This window comes from Pongo pygmaeus, chromosome 8 (genome assembly GCF_028885625.2).
Source record: "Pongo pygmaeus isolate AG05252 chromosome 8, NHGRI_mPonPyg2-v2.0_pri, whole genome shotgun sequence".
NCBI lineage: Eukaryota > Metazoa > Chordata > Mammalia > Primates > Hominidae > Pongo > Pongo pygmaeus.
In genome coordinates this window covers 14,515,152-14,537,515 of record NC_072381.2, presented here as the reverse complement: position 1 = coordinate 14,537,515, position 22,364 = coordinate 14,515,152, and positions in this window count along the sequence as shown.

Here is a 22,364-nt window from a genome sequence, read left to right as displayed (position 1 = left end):
ACAAAACTGCATAATGTCTACATGGGCATCCATTCATAGTGAAGTTTCATTGTAGTTAGATCGACTTAATGAACCTTTTTTGGATTCATTTGACAATGAGTTTGGATAACTCAGGAAAGGATGTAGAATCAATGATTTATGCATTATAGTCTGAAGTATGTAGCTGAATTTCAGTACTAATAATAGCATAGAGTGGTGCTGTCCAAAATGCAACTCACATGTGTAATTTTAAAATTTCTAGTAGTCACATTTAAGAAAAGTAAACAGAAATGGACAAAATGATTAATAGAGTGTTTCATTTAACCTAATATATCCAAAATATTATTTCAACATGAAATCAGTATAAAAATTATTAACGAGAAATGTACATTTTTTATACTAAGTCTCTGAAATCCAGTGTGCGTTTTGTGCTTACAGCACATCTGAATTTGGACGGGACACATTTCAAGTGCTAGCTAGCCACATGTGGTTAGTGGCTTCTGAATGAGACAGCACAGATACAAAGCATTGTTTTCTACTTTCTCTTTGGCTGCCTGGGTTTAAGTAATGTCACTGTAAGGTTAACACAATTTCAGTATTGCTTAGCCCAAATGCCACGTTTTATGGATAACATAATTGAGTCAGGGCAAGAGAATGTAGCTTGCCAGAGCACAGTGAGCTGGGCAGGCTCTGAGTTCACATCTCTTGCAGCCCAGCCAGGGCTCTTTCCCAGACAGACTATGTGCAGGGTGTGGTGACTCGCAGCACTTGTCTAGACAAGGAACGTGTCAATCTTTGATGATGTTGCATTCTGTGCTCTGCCTCTGAATTGAGATAGGATCAGTCTCAAATTCTTCAGACAATTTCATTAATTCACCGGCTCATTGATTCATTTGCCAGCCTACGACCTGTTAGACACCAGGAATGCCAATACACCCTAGAGAGACTCAGTCTATGGGGGACAGACCAGCATTCAGCATTCATTGCAGCATTACCAAATACTGTGTTGAAAGCTTTAACCAGAATGTGCACAGGTTTCAAATAGCTCTGAGGCCATCAGTGAAGGGACTGTGACTAAAGCCATATTATATGAAATGGCAGAAGTGCAGTGGAGAGTCCAACAGAATGGACAAGCACCACTGGCGACCAGGCTGAAATTCAGATCTTGATTCCTTCATGCAATAAACATTTATTGAGCTCGTGTTGGGCATGTTAGGGAAATGCAGTGACAAATAAGATATACAGTTTAGTGACAAACAAGATATACAGTTTGTGTATCAAAGAAGGTTGCCATCTAGAGGGGAAAAGGTTCCAAAATCAATGTATTAAATTGAATAAACAAGTTACAAACCATGAAGGTAGGATAAGAAACAACATAAAGGGGCAGTGAATGATGGACAGGGGCAAGATATTTGACATTGGTGGTCAGAGAAGACCCCTCTTTGGGGTTCGTATTACAGAAAGACTAGCTGTTTTAAGCATAATAGAAACGCCCCAAAATGTGTCATGGCTCAAAGACAAGTTTTTTTCTTTCCACCCACATACAGTCCAAAATGAACATGGCTTGATCAGCAGGTGCCTCTCTTCCATGCAGTGACTCAGGGACCCTGGCCCCATCCATCTGTGGCTCCTCAGTTTTTAACATTTCCCTTCCATAAGCCCCATGCTCTTCTGCATCAGGGTTTTCTCCAGAATAGGTAGAAAGCCTGCAATGATGCTGGTGATTTTCTTTCTTACTATCACTTGACACACCTAACTGCAAGGGAGGCTGGGAAGTCAGGTGTAGCCCAGGAAGAACAGGTATGCCCAGTGAGATAGGTATGCCCAGGTGGAAGAGGAAACAGCTTGGCGTGAGCGTCTAGCTAGTCTCTGCCACACTTACAAAACATCAAAAGGATTTATCCCTGTAAAGAATAGAGAGAAAAATGTTCCCCACAGAGGAAGTGATATATGCAAAAGGCTCTGAGGTTGAGAACAAGTTTGGTCTTTTTGAGGAACTGAAATAAAAACAGGATGTCTGAAGCACAGAAGCAAGAGATCAAGAAATGTCAGAGAGTGGTGGACAAATGAGAAGGGGCCATATAGGAGAGGGGTTTGGGATTTGAAAATTTCTTATTGTTGAAAAATATACATAATACCAAAGTTACTATCTTAATTATGTTTAAGTGGCACTAAGTACATTAACATTATAGTGCAACCATCACCACCGACTATCTCCGTAACTTTTTCATCATCTCAAACTGCAACTCTGTACACATTAAAACACCAACTCCCCATTCCTCTCTGCCTGCAGCCCCTGGTACCTTCTATTCTACTTTCTGTTTCTCTGAATTTGGCTACTCTACGAACCTCAAAAGAGGAACCATACAATTTTTGTCACTTAGCATAATGTCTTCAAGATTCATCCCTGTTGTAGCATGTGTTAGAATTTCTTTTCTTTTTTAGGCTGAATAATACTCCATTGTGTGGATATATGACATTTGGTTGATTCATCCACTGATAGACATTTTAGTTGTTTCCACCTGTTGGCTATTGTGAATAATGCTGCAATGAACATGGGTGTACAAATACCTGTTTGAGTCCTTGCTTTCAATTTAAGACTGTATCCAGGAATGGAATTGCTGGATCCTATGGTAATTCGATGTTTCAGTTTTTGAGGAACTGCCATACAGTTTTCCATGGCAATTGCACCATTTTACATTTCCACCAGTGGTTCACAAGTCTTCCAGCTTCTTCACATCTTTGCCAACACTCATAAGTTTCTGAATGCGTGTGTTTTATAATAGCATCCCAGTGGATGTGAAGTCCCATCTCACTGTGGTTTTGATTTGCATTTCTCTAATGGTTAGTGATATTGAGCCTCTCTCCATGTGCTTAATGGGTATTTGTGTGTCTTCTTGGGAGAAATGTCTATTCAAGTCTTTTGCCCATAATTTAAAAAAAATTTTTTTTACTGTCATTGAGGGGTTTGAGATTTTATTCTAAGCTCAATGGAAAGGCATTGTCAATCAATCCAGATGTCAGTCAAGCAGAGGAGTGACATGAGCCAATTTTCTTTATCTTTCTTTTTTTTTTTTTTTTTTTTTTTGAGACAGAGTCTCACTCTGTTGCCCAGGTTGGAGTACAGTGGCACAATCTTGGCTCACTGCAAGTTCTGCCTCCTGGGTTCAAGCAATTCTCCTGCCTCAGCCTCCAGCCTCCCCAGTGGCTGGGATTACAGACATGCACTACAATGCCCAGCTAATTTTTATATTTTTAGTAGAGACGGGGTTTCACCATGTTGGCCAGGCTGGTCTCAAACTCCTGGCCTCATGTGATCCACCCACCACAGCCTCCCAAAATGCTGTCATTACAGGCATGAGACACTGAGCCTGGCCCAAATTTTCATTTTAAGAAGAAGTGATTCCCCTTCTGTGTGAATTTCTTCAGCAATACCAGCTCCTGGGTCCCACAACAGAGTGGGCCAATGGCGAGGATACCATCAACCGTTAAGAGTCCTTATTCACAATGGGCAACAATCAAGTGTAATTAGAGCAGAAGGCCTGAATTCTATTTTTCCTCCCACAAGCTTCAGCAGTGACTCATGCTTCTGCACTGCTACTGTGGTGCTCCATATTTCCCATGCTCTGGGGCTCCAGTGGGGTGGGGGCATGTGGTTGGGATTAAAGGCAGCTCTGAGCAGGTAAAGGGTCACTCCATTTCCAGGGCCCACTTAGTTCTCAAAGGTCCTGAGGAGGGCAGAGCAATTAGTGAAAGTCGTGATATTGGTTGCTTGAGATATGGCTGAGACACCTGTTCCTTGGGAAGCTGTTGACATTGCTAATTCATTTCACACCAGCCTGACAGGAACAGCCTGTTTGAAGCAAGTGGTCAGTGATGAAGAAGAAATAGGATTTCCCCTCTCCAGAGAGAGCCAGTTCCCTCACCCTGATGTTCTTATTTCAGTTTCATACAGCTTGATAAGTAAAGCTAGAACTCAATATTAGGATTAACATGGCCATTTTATTTTTTATTTATTTATTTTTGGAAACAGGGTCTTGCTCTGTTACTTAGACTAGAGTGCTGTGACAGGATCATGGCTCACTGCAGCCTCCATCTCCTGGTCTCAAGTGATCCTCCCACCTTAGCCTTCCAAGTAGCTGGGACTACAGACACATGCCACCATGCCTGGCTAACTTTTTAATTGTTTTGTAGAGATAGACTCTCCCTATGTTGCCCAGGCTGGTCTCAAACTCCTGGGCTCAAGCAGTCCTCTTGCCTCCACCTCCCAAAATACTGGGATTACAGGCATGGGCCACTGCACCCAGCCTTAACATGGCATTTAAAAAATTTTGTCAGTTTTTTTGATAGTTTTTCTTCCTCTCAGACATTCTTGTTTGTCCACTGAGGCAGAAGTTCTCAAACTTCACTGCATCAGAATACCCAAAGGGCCCGTTGAAACACAGAGTGCTGGGCTGAACCCTCCAAAGCTTCTATTCAGTGGATCTGGGGTGGGTTGAAGAATTCAAATGTCCAGCAAGTTTGCAGGTGCTGCTGCTGCTGCTCTGGCCCACTCTTTGAGAAACACTGCGTGAAAACAATCAGTGTAACTCTGTGGGGTCATGAAATAAGCTAATTTAGGGTCTATAACATAGCAGTGTTGGCAGCCACTGTTTCTACAGCCTGGACATAGACTGCCTACCTCTCTCAGTAGGGTTTCCTTCTGTACTGCAGTGTGCAAGGGCGTGTGAGGTCTATGTGTCAGAACACAGACACGTGAGCTCATAACCTCCAAGAATTCTTCAAGTGCCACTGCTTTTCTAAGCAGAAGCAGCAGGTGGGAAGTCTCTGGCACTGTTACAGCTGGGGGAAAACCACTTATTGTTTTTCTATTGTTTCTTTCACGTGCTCAAAAGGAAAAATGAGATGTTTCTCTTAGGAGTGCATGGGAATTAACACTCCTTAAAACCTGTGACTTCATTCAGTTCATTAAATACATGTTAATTGAATATCTACTTTATGCCACTCTGTTTCATGTGCTGGAGACAGAGCAGTGAACAAAACAGTAAGTTCCTGATCAAGTGGAACCTTTTTTTTCTGGTGGCAGAGAAAAGAAAGAAACATATAGAAAAGTAAATGTGTTGTATGTCTATGGCCAATAGATGCTATGGGGGGAATTACTCTGTGTGTGTGCGTGTGTGTGTGTGTGTGTGTGTGTGTGTGCATAGTGGTCAGGGAATTATCTCCAACAAGGTGATGCTTGAGCATAGGCTTGAAGCAAGTGAGGGAAGAAGCCACATGGAAATCTGGAGGAAGAGTGCTGCAAGCAGAAGGAACAGCAAGTGCAAAAGCCCTGAGGTGAGAGCATTCTTAGCATTTCCAGAATAGCCAAGAGGCAGATATGGCTGGTGTAGGGTCATGAGGAAGAGGAGATGGGAGAGATGAGTTCAGACAGGTGATCTGGGCCAGATTGTGTACGACCTCGTAAGCTATCGTAAGGATTCAGTGGGAGTCACTGGAGGATACTAAGCCTAAGAGGCTGTTTACATATTGGAATGATCTTCCTGCTGCTGAGTGGAGGGTGAACGTAAGGCAGTAATGGTGGAATCAGGAAGCCTAGTTAGGATGCAGTTTCAATAACCAAGGTGAAACTTGGTTTGAGGATGTAGCAGTGAAGGTGGTGACAAGGGGTAGAATTTTGGAGATATGTTGAAGGGAGAGCCAACAGGGTTTACCATATTTTGGATGGGAGGCAGGAGATAAGGGATCAAGGTTGATGCCAGGTTATTTGACCTGAGGACCTGGAAGAATGGAGTTGCCATTTACCCAAGACAGGGAAACTGGGTGAAGCAGTAGGCCTGTGGTCTCGCTGGATGCCCAGGAGAAAAACGAAATACAAGGAGGAAAGGAAAGCAATGTTGTAGGATACAAAAGAAAATCACTCAGTCCTACAGCATCAGCAGAGCTGATGTTTGTCTCTTAATGTTTTCACAATTCTTTCCATTCCTTATTCATCTCCACTCATATTTTACAAACAGTAATAATTAGCAATGTGGAGTGGTTAATATATGACAGGCACAGTGAAAGGCATTTAACACACATTATCTCATCGAATCCTGGCAACAGCCCAGGATAAAGATGACAGAAGCATAGACAGGTTAGGTAACACCCCACTAGTAAGTCAGGGAGCTGGAATTTTACCTGGGACTTTCTCACTCTGAAACTTCTGGTTGTTTCCTACTTTCCTACTGTGCTACATGCCTTTGCGTTATTAATATTTTTCAAATCTCCACATTGCCCAGAGATCTCTAACTCTTACAGTTTAGGGGATCACATCTCACCTTCCACAGTATCTCACAAGTTCAGGGATGACAGACATTCCTTGGTCCATCTGAAATAATAGAGACCAGAAGTAAACATGCACTTTCCAGAATGAAGTTTATTATTATTATTAAGATGGAATCTCACTCTGTCGCCCAGGCTGAGGGCAGCAGTGCAATCTTGGCTCACTGAAACCTCCGCCTCCCAGGTTCAAGTGATTCTCATGCATCAGCCTCCTGAGTAGCTGGGATTACAGGTGTGCACGACCACGCCCAGCTAATGTATTTTATTTTTTTAGTAGAGATGGGGTTTCACCACGTTGGCCAGGCTGGTCTCGAACTCCTGATCTCAGGTGATCCACCCACCTCAGCCTCCCAAACTGCTGGAATTACAGGTATGAGCCACTGCACCCGGCCAAAGTTTATTATTAATACCATGTTGCAAAAAGGGCAAGTGCCCCCAGAAAGCCATAGAGGGCCTTATCAGACAAAGCAAGCAGGAGGTTATTCTAGGATTTGGGGAAATGATGGGATTTAGCTAAAATTCAAATGAAGCAGTGTTTTGATGAGCGCAAAGCAGGGCTGTATGTAATTAACATCAGGCTGAGCTGGGGAGCTGACTCAGGGTTCCGTTTCCTTGGAAACTACAGGGTTAAGAGAAATGTAGAATATTGTGCCCCCAAACTCCTTATCTGAAGCACTGTACCTGCCTTGGAAATCTAGGCTGCTTCTCTGTGTCAAAGAGACCCCAGATATTTCAGGTACGAATGGGATTTTCCATTCTTACTGATAGGATTTTGGAGAGGAAACTGCCAGGAGGTCTGTAATTTTTGAGAATACGGTTTCTCAATGCCATGTCTTCTCGTTCAACCACAAAGGCAGTTTTGTACGGGTTCACAGAATGCAGCTGCTCCTGGCCCTTGCTCCTGGGGCAGCTGTCTTCCTTCCCTGCCAAGGTTGCCAGGCAGTGACCCCGTGTCTCTTCGTCCCCATAAGAAGCACTAACGTTGGGCTGCTGCATTGTACCACTTGCTGGAGTATTTGCAGGCACAGCATGGAATTCGAGTACAGGGCTAACTATGGCATAAGGCTGGGATAGTCTTTCAAAAGCATTTCCTGCATCATTCCCAATTGTTCATCGGGCACGTCTTACCTAGTGCAATTTTCTCAAGCTTCTCCCTCCTCCCTGTGACGTGCTCCCAGCATTCCTCCTCTCCCCCATTTTGCAGCTTCTTAATTGTTTCTCTCCACGAAAGAATCTCAAATGTGCCCTACTTTTGTATGCAGAGCAGTTCCACTCCTTTCCTTTCTCCTTCTAAATTCGGACCTGGTGGCTTGTGTCACTCTCACCTTCTGCGGGTAACGTGGTGGCCAGGGACCTGGCTGGCCTTGGGTTCAAGGGCTTGTGGGAAGGGAGGAGATGGAGGCCGATGAGATGATAGAAGTGGCTCTTTCTGCTATGCTCAGGGCAAAGCCCACCTCCTCTGATACCTGTGATGACGCTGGGATAGTTTTTGCAGGTGCAGAGCAGGCGGGCGGCCTGTTTGTATTTAGATTACGGATGCTTTTCTTAGAGTTAAGATCACATGGCATTGAAAAGATTAACTTGTGTTAGAATCGATGGTCCTAGAATGAACACACAGTGTCTTTTATTGTGAAGACACAGGAGGAAGGAAATGAAGAGGCTCCTGGAGCGACAGTGTCACCTGTCACTGAAGAGGGACCCAGAACCCCTCATGCTTAGACACATGCTTTAAGTAATGCTGTAACTATACCAGACCAATCTGGCTCAGCTTTTATGTAATAAAGTTGCCAGTTGTTTTTCAGTTGCCGTGGGTTGCCCGCAGGTTGAAGGTCACATACCCTGTGCATGCGCAGATGGACCAAGCATCCAACCACAGGCGGAACCTAAGTGCTTTGACAGATTAACAGGACTGACTTAAGAAGCGGACACCACATGACAGGATCCAAGATCCAATCAGATTGAGCCCTGGTGTCACTCCATGGCAAGATCCAATCAGATCATGCCTTCCCAGCATCATGTCATTGCAAGACCCAATCAGATCTTGCCTTATTACACTATGCTTATAAAACCCCACAGCCCCAAGCTCAGGGAGACAGATTTGAGCATTTCCTTTGGTCTCCTTTCTAGTTAACTTCCAATAAAGCTTCTCTTTTCTCAAAAGCTGGGGCCTGGTACTGGCTTCTATGCACATCAGGAAATGAGCCCTTCGATTGCTTGGTAACAGTGCAAGAAGTCAAACCTGGCTGTGGGTCTACCTCATCTACACAAGGAAACAAATAATGAGCTCATGTCACAGAGCTCTTATTTATTGAACAAAATTTTTATTGATTGCCTACTTGTGCCAGACACTGTGCAAGGCTATGGGCAGAAAATGAATAAAATATTAATGTTACCGGAAAGGGGTCCTAATCCAGACCCCAGGAGAGGGTTCTAGGATCTGGTGCAAGAAAGAATTTGGAATGAGTCCATAAAATAAAGTGAAAACAAGTTAATGAAGAAAGTAAAGAATTAGAAATGGCTACTCCACAGGCAGAGCAGCAGCTTGGGCTGCTGGACTAAGGATACTTACAGTTATTTCTTGATGTTATGCTAAACAGGGGGTGGATTATTCATGCGTTTTCCAGAAAAGCATGGGCAATTTCTAGAGCTGAGGTTTCCTCCCCTTTTTAGACTATATAGGGGAACTTCCTCACTGTTGCCGTGGCATCTGTAAACTGTCACGGAGTTGGTGGGAGTGTCTTTTAGTATGCTGATGTATTATAATTAGCATATAATGAGCAGTGAGGATGACCAGGTCACTCTTGTTGCCATCTTGGTTTTGGTGGGATTGGTTAACTTCTTTACTGCAAGGTTTTTATGACCTGTATCTTGTGCCGACCTCCTGTCTCATCCTGTGACTTAGAAAGCCTAATGCCTGGGAATGCAGCCCAGCAGGTCTCAGCCTTACCTTACCCAGCCCCTATTCAAGATGAAGTTGCTCTGGTTAAAAGGCCTCTGACATTGACATGCCCTAAAAGAGCATAGCCTAGTGGGAGAGACAGACAAGAAAATAAACAATTTAAATAAAATGCACAATTAAAGCAAAGTAAAAAAAAAAAAAAGAAACTTTAATAGCAATTTGTGCAGGACAACTGTACGTCAGAGAAGGAATGTAACTTATTCCAGACTAAAAATTCAGTGCAGCCAGGAGAAGAAGTTTGGATTGAGACATTACAGATACACAGGGAGCGAGGGGGAAGAGGTTCAGAATATTCCAGTGGTCCCGGTAGCAGGCATGGCTGGGGTGGAGAATGCACATGAGAAAATGGCTGGAAACGAGCTAGAGAAACAAGCAGGGGCAGCCGGTGAAAGAACATGTTTGCAGGCTGAGGAGCCTGCAATTGTGGGGAGTCATCAAACTTCTAGAGCTGCTTTTTTTGAAGACAGGTGTATTAGGATTCTCTAGAGGGGCAGGACTAATAGTATAAATGCATATATGAAAGGGAGTTTATTAAGGAGTATTGACTCACACGATCACAAGGTGAAGTCCCACAATAGATCGTCTGCAAGCTGAGGAGCAAGGAAGCCAGTCCGAGTACCAAAACCTCAAAAGTAGGGAAGCCGACAGTGCAGCCTTCAGTCTGTGGCCAAAGGCCCGAGAGCCCCTGGCAAACCACTGGGGTGAGCCCAAGAGTCCAAAAGCTGAAGAACTTGGAGTCCAATGTTTGAGGGCAGGAAGCATCCAGCACAGGGGAAAGATGAAGACTGGAAGACTCAGCCAGTCTAGTCCTTCCACATTCCTCTGTCTGCTTTTATCCTAGCTGTGCTGGCAGCTGATTGGATGGTGCCCTCCCGGATTGAAGGTGGATCTGCCTCTCCCAGTCTGCTGACTCAAATGTTAATTTCCTTTGGCAACACCCTCTCAGACACACCCAGGAACAATACTTTGTATCCTTCAATCAAGTTGACACTCAAATTAACCATCACAATAGGGATGTCTCTGGTTCCCCCCTACGCTTTTGTTTTTTTTGAGACGGAGTTTCCCTTTTGTTGCCCAGGCTGGAGTGCAATGGCACGATCTCCACTCACCACAACCTCTGCCTCCCGGATTCAAGTGATTCTCCTCTCTCAGCCTCCTGAGTAGCAGGGATTACAGGGATGTATCACCACACCCGGCTAATTTTGTATTTTTAGTAGAGACGGGGTTTCTCCATGTTGGTCAGGCTGGTCTCGAACTCCCAACCTCATGTGATCCACCCGCCTCAGCCTCCCAAAGTGCTGGAATTACAAGCATGAGCCACCACGGCCACTCTGGTTCCCCTTTTTATATCCACCAGACCTTGCTCAATAAGCATGAAAGTGAACTAAGATGATTGAAGTGATCCCATTTGTCCTATAGGAAGATCATTCTAGATGTATGTAGATGAGGTACCAGAGGCAGGAAGACCAGTTAGGAGGCAATTTCAAAAGTCCAGATTCAGGCTCGTGGCAGAATTGGAGAGGGAGAGGGAAATGAAATCCTAAGAAAGCACATGCAAATAGCCAAAAATGTAACTGCCCAGTGGGTTCAGAGCTGGTTCATCAAGACAGGGAACTACAATAGAGAAAGAAGAATTCATGCAGAGCCGGCTGTGCAGGATGGACTGGAGTTTTATTATTACTCAAATCGGTTTCCTTGAGCATCCAGGGAGCAAAGTTTTTAAGGATAACTTGGTGGATGGGGGGAAACCAGTGAGCCAGGAGGAGTGCTGACTGGTCAGAGATGAAATCATATGGAGTTGGAGCTGTCTTCTTGTGCTGAGTCAGTTCCTGGGTGGGGACCACAAGATCAGATGAGACAGTTTATTGATCTGGGTGGTGCCAGCTGATCCATCAAGTGCAGGGTCTGCAAGATATCTCGAGCACTGATCTTAGGAGCAGTTTAGGGAGGGTCAGGATCTTGTAGCCTCCAGCTGCGTGACTCCTAAACCATAATTTCTCATCTTTTGGCTAATGTTGGTCCTACAAAGGCAATCTAGTCCCCAGGCAAGGAGGTCTGCTTTGGGAAAGGGCTGTTATCATCTTTGTTTTAAACTATAAAGTTTCTCCCAAAGTTAGTTCAGCCTACACCCAGGAATGTACAAGGACAGCTTGGAGGTTAGAAGCAAGATGGAGTCGATTGTTAGGTATCTTTCACTGTCTCAGTCATAATTTTGCAAAGATGGTTTCAAGAATGGCCTTGAAATACTTGGGAAATACTTGGTGGGACAGCCAGGGCCTCACTGATGGGGACAGAGATTGATCGCTGGACTTAACCTGGAGAGAGTTGGTGATGTTGACCTTGGGAATGTGGAAGGTTAGATACAGACATTCCTCGTGTTAAGAATGCAGGAAATGGCTCAATCTAGAACTTTTATTACCTTTCAAATTAATGATGGCACTCCAATCTCCCTGGGCCACTGAGAAGATTAATGTAAATGATTCAATAGCAATGACTGCAATAAAAGCCAAGACAGCTTTATCATCAGGAAGCGGATAGGAGCTTTTACAGTCAATTTCCTTTCTTGAAACAAGCTTCAGAGCAGACAGTGAACTCTGACTTCAGAGGGGGTTCCCAGAGAACTGCTGCCACGTTCATCTAAATGACACTTCAAATCTGATTATTAATTTGGGTCAAACCATGGAAAGCTCGTATGGAAGCTCTGGTGTTCTAGGCTTCAGGAACTTTGATTTAGAATACCATCAGGGCTCATAGAGTCTTTTCTTTTTTCTTTTTTTTTCTTTTCATTTTCCTTTCTTTTCCTTTCCTTCTCTTTTCTTTTCTGCCTTCTCTCTTCTCTTCTCTTCTCTTCCTGCCATGGAGTCTCACTCTGTTGCCCAGGGTGGAGTGCTGTGGTGCAATCTCGGCTCATTGCAATCTCCTTCTCCTGGTTCAAGTGAGTCTCCTGCCTCAGCTTCCTAAGTAGCTGGGATTACAGGTGCTTAACGCCACACCTAGATAATTTTCTTGTATTTTTAGTAGAGATGGGGTTTTACCATGTTGGCCAGGCTGGCCTCCAACTCCTGACCTCAGGTGATCCACCCACCTCGGCCCCCCAAAGTGCGGGGATTACAGGCACGAGCCACCACACCCTGCCTTAGAGTCATCTGTTAATTGCCTCTTTCCAAGTTCCTACATTGCCTGAGAGATAGGCTGCTTTGGTCTTGATGAGACATGTGCGTTTTGAAAGACATCAGACTGCCTCTAGCATAACACTGGTATTACTAGCCAAGAATATGGGCACTCGAAGAGTGGCATGACCTCCCTAGGCCTCACAACTACTGTGGGAGGAAGCCATGAGGACTGAGGACCTGCTTGTTGTCCTGGCTTCTTGTGCTCCACCTGCAGACCCTGAACTGCTATTGGAACTTCCTTTACCAACACCACCATGGGGCTTCACTGTAGTGCTCAAGGCCATTGCCATCTTCTTACTGTCTTCCTTTCACTACAGCAACATGCCCTGCAGAGAAATTATACCTAAGACTAGAGAGACAGCATAAGCATAATAAAATAAAAGGATCAACCATTAGGTCACTAGAGAAGTTAAATAATTTGAAAGTGACTGTCGAGGCCAGGGCTGCATGTCTCACACCAGTAATCCCAGAACTTTGGAAGGCTGAAGCTGGTGGATTGCTTGAGCCCAGGAGTTCGAGATCAGCCTGGGCAACATGGTGAAACCCTATTGCTACAAAAAAAAAAAAAAAAAAAATTACAAAAATTAGATGGGCGTGGTGGAATGCGCCTGTAGCCCCAGCTACCTGGGGGGCTGAGGTGGGAGGATCATGTGAACCGGGGAGGTCAAGGCTGCAGTGAGCTGAGGTTGCGCCACTGCACTCCAGCCTGGGTGACAGAGTGAGACCCAGTTTAAAAAAAAAATTTATTGTCGTTTGGCCTGATGTCAAATACAAACTAACCAGGAAATCATGGCTTTGGTGGAAGAGGAACAATGGCATGCTATTTATTTGCTCACCAGTTGAGCTGCAGTGGCCAGGTGTTCTGGTCACACCCAGCAAACGAGTTTACCGCTAGGTGTGTGATGCAGCCCCATGACTTCTATACTGGCGTGCAATAGAGCCTGTGAGAGCTCTTTCACACTGTTACTTCTAGAGGCTGGGGCAGATGACGGAGGTGGGCCCCCGGACACTCAGGAAAACTCTCTGCTCAAAATGATCTCCCCCACCCGCCCTGACCTAAAACATCCACGATAGAGCTCCTTCCCGTCATGTTAGACACTGTCTTTTCTCATTTAAAATGCAACAATGACAAGGCACCCTTGATGGTAGCAGGGACGGACGGGAGTGGGGCACTGATAGCACCTTCTTGTGCGTGGGTTTCTACACAATGACAGCTTCTTCTGTGATGATTGAGATGAGGTTGCTTGCAGGAAATACCTTCCTCATTTCTGTGTTCATTCATTCAGCAGATGTTCAGGGGCCTACTGTGTGCCCTGGCACTGCTTTAGATGTGTGGGATATGGTGGTAATCAAAACAGATGCAAGTCCGTGCCCCCACAGAGCTTCTAGTCTAGCATGACGAGGGGATGATGAAGACATAAATATATAAAATGAACAATTTACATAGATTGTGCTGAGAATTTTGGAGAAAAAAGCAGAGGAAGGTAAAGTTTCCAATGAGATGGGGATTAGTGGTACCTTTTTAAAGAAGGATGGTCGGGAAAGAGCCACTGTCTGAAAAGAATGCACAGACTGGCTTTTGTGTGGTGGAGGAGGTTTTAGCTGCTAATTTAGGTGCTTGCTCAGACAGGTGGCAGAGACACTGAGCTCATGAGAGGCATCTGTTGGGGGCAGAGAAGGATCCTGGTGCCCTAGTCCATGGCCTTGCCCCAGCACATTTGCTGAGGTCCAGAAAGGCAGCTTCTGTCTGTCACTATTCCAGCCCATGGACAGGAAAGTGCAGATGGCCAGGGAGAAACGAAGACCTGAAAGAGGAGAGCTGTGTGATTAGGAAGCTGAGAGTTGTCCCAGGCCAGGGCACAGGGAGCACAAAACCCCGGAGGTGGGTTGCTGACGGCAATGGAGGAGCAGCGATGGAGGAGCAGCGAAGGGCTGGCATGGTAGGGGTGCAAGGCCCAGGGAGAGTGACAGTAGAGGAGGCCAGAGGGCCCAGGGAGGTCAGATCACATTCTGAATGGAACAGGGACTGTTACAGGCTTTGAGCAGAGAATCCACATAGATTACACTGAGACTGTTGATCACTGTAGCCATTGGGTTTAGGATGGTGCGGGAAGGGCACGGGAAAATGGTGGGGTCGGCGGGGAGCCTGTGGCCATAATTCAGGTGACAATGACAGTGGGGATGCAGCAAAGGGAAACATGCAAAGGAGGATTCGGACTCAAGGACCCGGAAGCCAAGAAGTGCTGCCATCTTCATAACTTTGTCTATTCCCGATTTTGCCCCAAATCGCTCTGCCTCCTTAAGACGCATCTGACTCCAGAACCACCTGCAAGTCCACGGGAGGGGTCACCCACTACTCACCCTGCTGTACCAGGCCCCGGGTCATGGGCCAGACTACCTCGCCATCCTGTGTGCACTCCTGCAGCAGCTGTGACTTGCAGGGACCTCATGCCTCATGCAGAGGGACGATGGTGCTTCGGGCTTGTTTACAGCAGATTGGAGGCATTGACTCTCCTAAGCTCTTTCTAGTCCTTCACAGCTCTAGTTTCTGTGTGACTATGGATAAGCTGCTAAATATATAAGCACTGGCTTTTGTGGAATGGAGGATGTTTCAGCTGCTAGTTTTGGTGCCTGTTCAGACAGGTGGCAGAAGCTCTGAGCTCACAAATGGCAACTGTTGGGCACAGAAGGGTCCTGGTGCCCTGGTCTGTGGCCTCAGCCCAGCACATTTGCTGAGATCCAGAGAGGCAGCTTCTGTCTGTCCCCTCTCCCTACCCGTGGACAGGAAACCACAGATGGCCCAGCAATTTGATATGTTGCAATGTTTCCAAAGCTCCCAGAGTGGGACGTGAAGCTGAATTGCACGCTTCCAGGAAAGTGCCCCCAATGTGGAAAATTTGTCATTTTGTCTCTAGATCCATTACAAGCTTTGTAGTGGCACAAACCCTGGGCAGAAATGGCCTTTTTATAAATGCCAAGGAAATTACTGGATTGAGATGCCCTGTGTTTGTAGAAAGGAGCAAAGTCAGAGTGATTTCTCACACCTGGTGCCCACCCTAAATCTAGTGTGGATGTGAGAAAACATCCCAATGACAATGAGGTAATTTTCCCTATCTTCATGGTCTATTTCCTTAGAGAAAATTGTTTTTCCAATGCTCACCAAAGAACTTTCTTCAGATTTAGTTTTTTTTTTTAAGTTTTTTTTTTTTAAGTGTTTTTTTTTTAAGTTTAGGAATGCCATGCCACAATAGCTACCAAAATGACAAAGTTGTTTACACTTTCATGCAGAAATCCCACTTTTGGAGTTTATTTTATAGATTCACTTTCATGCATATTAAATGTCATCTCCATCATTGTTGGTAATGACAAATGACTAGTTAAGAAAAGCAGTGGCCCCATGTGCGTAACGGCATACTACGCCCCTGGAAAAAGGAATTGGAACACTCTCTTTTTACTGACGTAGTAAGATTGCTAGGATATGTTCAGTGGAGAAAAAGCAAGAAGCAGAAATAGAGGAAAATATGCATATATTCATATTTGCTTGCATATGTATGAAGAAACACTGGAAGGTAGAAAAAAACTAATAAAAATAGTTCCTGTGGGAGACAACAGAAAGGGAATGGATGAAAACATGGGTGCAAGACCCTCTGTGTATTCATTTATTAGAGCTTTGGTATTAGTCATGCAAATGCATTCTCCCAGCTTTTTTTTTTTTTTTTTTTTTAAATATGGACATACTCAACCATGTCTAGACCTCAGTGATCACAGCTTGGCTTCTGACAGTGGTGCAAAGAGTTTTGAGAATCAAGGAATTTTTGAGCACCTCCCTGTCTTAGGTAGGAGCTGAGAAGGGGCTGCAGAGGGAGAGATAGAGACCCAGGACCTACCCAAAGGTGCTTGTAGCCTGGTGGAGGAGACTGGTGAGCAAACTATTGGTATCTTAGTTCATTTTTTTTTTTTTTGCTGCTATAACAGAAAACCTGAGACTAGGTAATTTATGAAGAAAAAAAATCTACTTCTCACAGTTCTGGAGGCTGGGAAGTCCAAGATCAAGGCCAACAGCATGTTTGGTGTCTGGTAAGGGTGCAGTCTCTGTTTTTAAGGTGACATCTTGTTGCTGGATCCCTTGGAGGAGAGGAGCACTATGCCCTCGCATGGTGGAAGGCAGAAGGACAAGAAGGATGAATTCCTTCTGTTTTCCCTCCAGTAGCCCTTTCTTCACAGCCTTTTGAGAGTATCAACTGATATAGTGCCTGGGAAGCAATTAGCACAGTGTCTGGTGCTCTAGTGCTTAGTAATTGTGCAATAAATATTGAGCTTTTTTTTTTTTTTTTTTTTTTTTTAGTGGCATTAATCCATTCATGAAAGCAGATCCCTCATGACCTAAACACCTCCACAAAGGCCCCACTTTCCAACACTGTTGCATTGGAGATTAAGTTTCCAACACAAGAATTTTGGGGGAGTCATTCCAACTATAGCAGCTGGTGATGATGTATTGAGAGCCAAATAAGAGGGAAGCACAGAGGCTGTGGATCTCAGAGAAGAGGCAGCTGCTGGGGAAAGGGGAGAAGAGGGTCATCAGAGCAATCCACAGGAGAATGGGGCTTGACAAAGAGGTAGGAGGGAAGAAGTTAGAGAAGAGAAAGGAGGCTCAGAAGCTCAACCAGGCAGAGAGAAAAGGCCCAGAGTGTGGGTAGGGTCCAGCGTGCTTAGGTAAATGCAAGTAGTTAAACATGATTGAAATGGAGGGGATGGGTGTTGATGTGGGACTGGTGGATTGTCAAAGACAGAAGAGAAGTGACCTGACTATAAAGTCTTGTTACTCTATGACGTGCTGCTCATTGTGCTACCAATATCCATTCTCTCTACCCAATCTCTCCTTTTTGCTCTATATATGGCCTCTTAGAATAAAAACCACGTATCTCTGCCTCCCTTGCAAACGGGTATGGCCCATGTGATGAAATCCTGACCAATGGGCTGTAAATGGAAGTGATATGTACAATTTTTAGGAAGCGTCCTTTAGGGAGAGGCTATGTCTGTCTCTACCTTTCCCCTCTCCTGCTAGCTGGAATGCAGATATGATGGCTGGAGCTACAGCAGCCGTCTTGAACCAGATCAAAGACACTTGTAGAGATGGGAAGAGCAATGAGACCTAAGTGCCTACATTTACATAAGAGAGAAATAAATTTCTTACCTACTTTAAGTCACTACAAGGGTTCTTTTGTTCTTGGCAGCTAAATTCAATACTAACTAGCCTGGATTTTAAATTTCCCCTATTTATTATCCTAGGTGGCTTAGGGTTATGTTTCTAGTATATCTAACTTTCCTTTAATAGCTCTATCTCAAGCCAGGAATCTTGCGTTTGTCTGTAAATATTTTTGGTCTGCACAATGTTTTCTAGTTAATATCTTATTCTTTCTGTTTGTTACATATATTTTGAATCCCTGAAAAGTCATTTCCTTTGAGCTTGATATCGTGGGTTTAAATTGAGACAGAATGGCAGAGTGGCTCAAAGCAAGGGCTCTAATGCTAAATTGCCAGGATTAAATTGTCTCTTTCACTTACCAGCTGTGTGACCTCAGATAAATTAGTTATTCCTGATAAGTCTCAATTTCCTCATCCTTAAAATGGAAAAACTAATAGCCCTTTCTTCACAGCCTTGTTGAGAGTATCGACTGAGATAGTGCATGGAAAGCAATTAGCACAGTGTCTGGTGCTCAGTAAGTGAGCAGTAAATATTAACTACTGTTCAATCTAGGGTCTATATGTGTCTTCCATTTTTGAGAATTTCTAAGCACATGCTAACATAGTCTTATCAACATCATAATAATCCCTGCCCAGAATCTTGTAAGTAAGTAATTCCTCTCTATTTATAGGTGCAAACAAGTGAAATTGTAATTGCCATAAAGCATAAATTTAACTAGAACCAGATCTACTGACATTCCCAGATTAAACCTAATACATGTGAAAAGGTGGTGTTGGTTATTGCGAGATTTATAAAGGCAAGATCTTGGTGTTATTTTTCCTGGTTTCATCTACCTGGTAACAGGCAGGCACTGGAATGTTTGGCCTTACCTCTTGTGTTCCTGTTATAATCTACTTCCTTCCTGTCTGACGCCACTGGATGACAAACATTAGTGGAGGGCTGACAAGGTTCTTTCTCCACTGGCCGCCATCATCTTCAGACACCAAGTTACCTCCACCCAAGACTGGTACAATAAATGTGGAAAATGGTCCCTTCAGTCATTTACTCTCTTTGGTTAAAAAAAAAAAAAAAAGAAATGAGGCCAGATGCAGTGGCTCACACCTGTAATCTCAGCACTTTGGGAGGCTGAGATGGGCAGACTGCTTAAGCCTAGGAGTTTGAGACCAGCCTGAGCAACATGGCTAAACCCCATCTCAACAACAACAACAACAACAACAACAAAAAATTAGCCAGGAATGGTGGTGTGCACCTGTAGTCCCAGCTACTCAGGAGGCTGAGGGTAAGAGGATTGCCTGAGCCTGGGAAGGTTGAGGCTGCAGGGAGCTGTGAATTGTGCCACTGCACTCCAGCCTGAGTGACAGAGTGAGACCCTGTCTCAAAAAAAAAAAAAAAAAAAAAGAAAAGAAAAGAAAAGAAAAAGAATGAGTTGAGAATAAAATATTCAGTATGGAGTTGTATGGCTGCTCCACATGGATGTGTCTCAGAGCTAACATGCAGAGCTCAAGAATGGCTCTAATAGAAGATACATGTTGGATATTGCATCAGTTACCCCTGAATTTGGCAAAACTATGTGATAAAGATGTTGAGTTGTGGAGTGAGACTGTCTGGATTCAAATTCCTGGACTGCCACTTTGTTTCTGTGTGAATTTGGGCAAGAACCTCATCTGCAAGTGTGAATGACAACCGTGCCCTCACATAGGACATGAGACTGCAGGCGAGGTGCTGTACCTGAGGTATGCACCCAGCATAGTGCCCAGTACTATGTGATAAACATGTGATAATCCCAGCACTTTGGGAGGCTTAGGCGCGTGGATCATGAGGTCAGGAGATCGAGACCAGCCTGGGCAACATGGTGAAACCCTGTCTCTACTAAAAATACAAAAATTAGCTGGGTGTGGTGGCACATGCCTGTAATCCCAGCTACTGGGGAGGCTGAGGCAGGAGAATCGCTTGAACCAGGGACTCAGAAGTTGCAGTGAGCCAAGATCACACTGCTGCACTCTAGCCTGGCAATCAAGCAAGACTCAGTCTCAAAAAAAAAAAAAAAAAAAAAGTGATAAATGTGTGCTGGAGGGAATAAGTGGCATCCTTCGAGGACAACTAAAGTTTCTCCTCCATGAGGGCTTCTCTGGGTACTTAGCCGTCATTTGATTGTTAGCTTCAATCCATGTGTTTCTTCATATGCACACAGTCTTTCTTTCTTCTTTTTTTAATTCTTTCTTTCTTCTTTTATTAATCTCAAGACTCCCCTGCAAAGCCTACCTCAGTTTGTTTTTGCTGTGTAACAAACCAGCTGAACACTTAGTCATTTTGTACATTGGCAATTTGGACTGGTCATGGCTGGGCAATTCTGGTCTTGGCTGGGCTCTGCAGATCTCAGCTGGGCTGGCTCATGTATCTGTGGTCAGCTGGAGGCCAGATGGGGAGGGCTGGCTTGTCAGGGCCTTATCTTGGAGGCTGGATGCCTGGAGGCCCTTTCCACAGGGCCCTTTGTCCTCCAGCAGCCTGGCTGGAGCCAGCTGATGCACTGGCTGCAGAGTCCAAGAGCACCAAGACAGGGCAAGTTGTGAGTTGCAAGTGCTCTTCAAGTTCCCAGTTCCATCACATTTGTCCACTGTCCTATCAACCCAAGCAAGTCACAGGCCAAGCCCAGAGTCAGCATAGGAGGGAACACCTACAGGCATGGATGCCAGGAGGTGGAAGCAAACTAGGGCCGTTCCTATCACAGAGTGCCGTAGCACCCCATAGAGTTTTCGTGACTGCTTATCACTTTTAGTGTTTATAATCTGGCCCCCTTTTCAAGCTGAGGAGCTGTCAGAAACCAGAGTTTCCACTTCATTATCTGAGGCCAAGGTCCCAGTCAGCCCTCTTGAGCTCCACAAACTCCACACCAGCAGCCAGGTGTGAGGTGCTATGCCTTTGGTTGGCTCCATCTCAGAGGAGACGGGGTGTCCCTTTCTTTATAGGACATCCAAGGATCTGTGGTTCAAAATTTTGGGGATGCCATTCCCGTCATTGTCTGTGTGAATGCAGTTCCTTAATTGTGCAGTGCACAACTTGTGCAACCGTAAGTGTCAGTGCTGAAGCCTCAAGCAGAGTCTCTTTCTGGTGGATGTGAAGGGTTTCTAACCCTACTGAGGAGCAAGGTGACAATTTAGGCAAGAAAGAAGGGGAGAGTTTGCACAGCCCAAATTCTTATGTTTTTTTTTAGGAGGAGTTTGGTCTTTAGGCCTCGTCTTTATCACCTGTAAACTGAGCAGCTCACACTAGAAACTCTCAAGTAAGTTTTCTTCCAGTTCTAATCTTCTCAGTGGTTCATGAAACATGAATACCACTCTAGTTGAGAGAGAAAGGAATGGAAAGGGAGCTAGCATTTATCTAAGGCTGAATAGACACCAAGCACTTAGTACGTATTAACTCCTTCCATGTTCACACCCAAAACTCGGTGAGGTGGATATGATTAGCCCAGGTTTTGCAGAAGAGAAAACAAGTTCAGAGAGGTTAAGCAACTTGCCTGAGGTCACACAGATGGTAAATAATAGGGCTGGGAGTTGAACCCTGGGATTTCCGGAGCCAAAGCCTTTCCTCCCTGCTGTGTTACAGCAGAGGGCAAGTGAATAGCAAACAACTTGTCTATTACACTCTCCCCAAGTATTATTTTGCCAGACGCAGGTTGCCCATGGGGAACAGCAGTTGTTGACATAGGTGGGAACGTGGGCCTCTGCAGGTGATAATGAGCCCTGGGACAGCTGATCAGCTAGGCCATGGGGCACATCATCGGCTGAACGTCGACTCTAGGGAAAATCAGCTGTTTACTGGAGATAATAAAACAGGAAATATTTCAGCATTTGGGTATATGAGTTTTGGCAGGGAAGGATTTGATGACTTAATGATGAGTGCTAGAGGCTAATTTGAAAACAGCAGATATCTCTATCTACAACTAAAATAGTAGGCTGAGCTATTCAAATGGAGTACGCCAACAAGCCTGGAGCCGGTATTATTTAAATTGGATGGGATGGAGGATGTTCAATGGCAGATGATGGCTTTTCTTTTCTTTTTTTTTTTTTTTTGAGATGGAGTCTTGCCTTGTTGCCCGGGCTGAAGTGCAGTGGTGGGATCTCTGCTCACTGCAACCTCTGCCTCCCCGGTTCAAGCAATTCTCCTGCCTCAGCCTCCTGAGTTGCTGGGATTTCAGGCATACACCACCATGCCTGGCTAATTTGTTTGTATTTTTAGTAGAGATGGGTTTTCACCATGTTTGCTAGGCTGGTCTTGAACTCCTGACCTCAAGTGATCTGCCCACTTTGGTCTCCCAAAGTGCTGGGATTACAGGCGTGAGCCACCGCGCCCGGCCAGATGATGGCTTTTCTTTCTATTTAGGATTAATGATATGGTGCCAGGTCTGTTCGGTCCGCAGTCTGGCTGTGTGAGTGGTACCTCCAGAAGGCTCCATTGACCAGAGGTGGCTGTCATCCTCTCTAGCAGGGCCTTCTGTCTTTAGAAAGTGTCAGAGGAAAAGCTGGGGTCATTGGCAGCTCCGTCTGATCTCCTCAGCTCTGAGTGCCGTTTCCTAATCTGCCTCTGGAATCTCTACAGCCAACTCTCTGCTTCCTGAGGTCGGGAGGAGAAATGGGCCAATCTGCAGAGAACTCAGCATTTCACCTGGTGCTGCGATGTGCCAGGCTGGGCTTGGTGCTGGGGGTATAAAGATGCATTAAACACC